Source organism: Ascaphus truei, chromosome 16 (genome assembly GCF_040206685.1).
Source record: "Ascaphus truei isolate aAscTru1 chromosome 16, aAscTru1.hap1, whole genome shotgun sequence".
In the NCBI taxonomy this organism is placed as follows: Eukaryota; Metazoa; Chordata; class Amphibia; order Anura; family Ascaphidae; genus Ascaphus; species Ascaphus truei.
Genome location: NC_134498.1, coordinates 13358037 through 13360991, shown reverse-complemented (window position 1 = coordinate 13360991; position 2955 = coordinate 13358037). Strand labels below are relative to the sequence as shown.

Sequence of the window (2955 nt, the reverse complement as noted above, 5' to 3'; positions counted from 1 at the left end):
ATAGGATACAATAGATCACCCCTTTAGATTTACAGTTGAGCGTGGAGCGAATTGTGTAGACATGGGTCTTTTGACTATTTGGGAACGTGAGTCTATTTTCCATATGTTTGCAAGCCGAGCATTTGGAACATTTGGCAAATCCTATGCGTGGGGTAACAGACAAAAAAGTTTTATCAACATGTGGGATGTAATGACTGTTGACCAAAGTATCTTTAAGATTGGGTGCCCGGCGGCTTGTCATAGTGACTTGTTTGCCCAGGGCTTGTGCCAGGTCAGGATCAGTCATTAACACCCCCCAATGTTGCTGTAAGACCCCACGTAGTAGTGGCCATTGCTGATTGTAAGACCCCACAAAGCGGATAACTTTTTTGTCTTTTGTCTTACGCTTGGGTTGTAAGAGGGAAGTACGGGTTTTGCTCAGGCTATTCCGGTACCCTCTCTCTACCATGGTCTTACTATAGCCTCTTTGTAAAAATCTTGATTTCATTTCCCTTGATCGTAAGTCAAAGTCATGAGTTGACGAGACATTTCTCTTCAGTCTGAGAAACTCGCTTGTGGGGATGCCTTTCACTTGGTGGGGGGGATGAAAGCTTTTGGCGTGCAAGATCGAATTTGTAGCGGTGTGTTTCCGAAAAAGGAATTCACCTCCATGTGCTTACCGTAACCGTGGATGCTAAAATATTTCAATTTTGGACATATCTGGATATTAATCAAGGATCTGTTTAAGTGCCAGCCTACAATAACCAGGGGTACATTAGGCGGATCTGTTTAAGCACAGTCACCCCCAAATAGTGACGACTTTACCTCTAGATAGCACTTTTTTCTGCAGCAGGCTGACAATTGATTTAACTAATTCCGCTGCATTAAGGAGGAGGGAATATATCTCTTCAACTTTGATAATATCCCTCCAACATTACAATAAGGAGGGGTTACTTAGTGCTAATATATTACCCCATATACATTGTATATGGTGATACAGGTCTGTGTGTCAAGCTTTTTAACTATATAGTTATTTAGCACATACCTCATCACACCCTGATTACAGCAGGCTTCTGCCTGGGATATACAGGCATTTTTATTCTCATTTATGTAAACCCCTTTATTTTAAGAGATATACCATTAAAATTATTTTTAATCCTTATCACTTATCATTACTATTACTATTTACTTTAGAGTTATAGAGTGCTACCAGCTGAGTCCTTTTTCTTTTGTGTATTCGTTATAACAATTCTCAGTACAGCACCAACACTCATTAAAACTGACTATTAACTGAGCAGAGGTTTCTGTCCCCTCCCCCCATCTGTATATATATATGTAACCCTGCTTCCCCCCTTCCCCCAGACTCTCCGGTGGTGTCTAGGGTGCATGAGGGCGGATTACATGCGGTGTGGTGCGTACCTGTGAGGAACAGGAGTGCCTGAGCTTCCCACGATATTATTGGGGAGCCAGGACCGGGCTGCTGCGGTGGTAGCCTCCATGATCTCTTAGTGGTGCAGCGCCTCCATCTTCTATACTCCCAGGGTAATGGGACAGGACCGGTATAGAAGAACCCCTTGGGTCCCAGGGTAATAGCTTCCAAGTCACACACAGTCTTTGATGATAATGAATAGTCTCTTTTATTGACAGAGCAGCAATATCCCAACGATAGTGGCTTCCAGCAGCCGCAACAACAATAGCCACGATGGGTTATTACGCCGCTCGCCTTCCACACAGATAATTCCTCCTCTCCTTCCCTCCAAGTCGCTCCTCCAGCAGGATGGTCTGGGCTAGGGCTTCAATACCCCGTGGCCCACCCCCGAAGTTATCCTCGAGGTGGGTCTTGGATTCTCCCCATCACCCCTGGCAGTGGGGTGAGGGCATTGGTCCACCAGGTCTATAACTCTATCAGCTCTACTAAAGGACGCTGAATCTTTCCGCTCCTCTCTCTCCTGCACTCTGCGCAGGGGAGACCGTAGTCTCCTCCAAATCCTCGGACCGATCCGCAGGATTCCTTGACTCATGGCATATTAACTGAACTGCATACTCCCGGCATAACTAACCGGCAACTCCAGACTCTCGATATCACTATCAACTCTCTACTAACTCTACTCACCAGAGTTGGCTGCTAAATATAGAGCTAGCCCCGCCCCTCGTGATGTCAGCAGAACCTCCCCTCTGGCTCACGCCTGCAGCAGAGTCCAGGCCTGCGTCTACCACTCAGGATAGGGCTATGAAGGGGGAAAACCCATGATGATTACTGGTGCCTGATCTTAACAGGACTTACCACAGCAGAAGGAGATAGGTATAGCGTGTGCTGTTTACAGGGGGCTACATATATATATATGTGTTTAAAGCAGCATACACTGGCTTGAGGATTGGCTTGTGTAATATGAGCTTGAGACAAAAGGTGGCACTGAGTGCTCATTTGCATGTCATTTCCCAGAATCCCTTGCTGCAGTGGAAGCGCTGTATGCTGGGTGACAATGGGGAAAGACAGGGTTGCAGACCTGTCTAAGACATGCAAATGAACATACAGTAATATTTACAGTTGCTATATATATATATATATATATATATATATATATATATATATATATATATATATATTTTTTTTTTAAGTTATGGTGGGTGACAAAGGCGTCAAAAAACCTCCACCGTTGGCATATAGCCAATAAAGAATATCACTTGTGAGCACATTCACATGTCTTAGACAGGTCTGCAACCCTGCCTTTCCCCATTATCACCTAGCATACCGTGCTGCCACTGCAGCAAGGGATTCTGGGAAATAGTGCCACCTTTTGCCTGAAATCAATTTTTACATCGAACCCTTATAAGCAAATGCTGTGCTGTTCACACAGCTTTTAAGTACAGCGTGGGATGAGATGCAAAGCCAGTAAACCTACTCACAGGCAGCTTCTTTTAAAAAAAAAATGTATTCCCTCCCCTGTGAACTCAAGCCGCTTTAGCATCTGTCCT

The 2955-nt window shown here is 44.7% G+C and overlaps 1 protein-coding gene across 1 annotated transcript in view; it reads right to left on the bottom strand.

The window, feature by feature from the left end:
* The window catches only part of LOC142467299 (mid1-interacting protein 1-B-like), a 61264-nt gene extending 59191 nt beyond the window's left edge, over positions 1 to 2073 (bottom strand). The window contains exon 1 of the mRNA XM_075572800.1: positions 1399 to 2073. The gene's annotated coding sequence lies outside the window, so the exon portion shown is untranslated. The remainder of the gene's footprint in view (positions 1 to 1398) is intronic.
* Between the last annotated feature and the right edge of the window lie 882 nt (positions 2074 to 2955).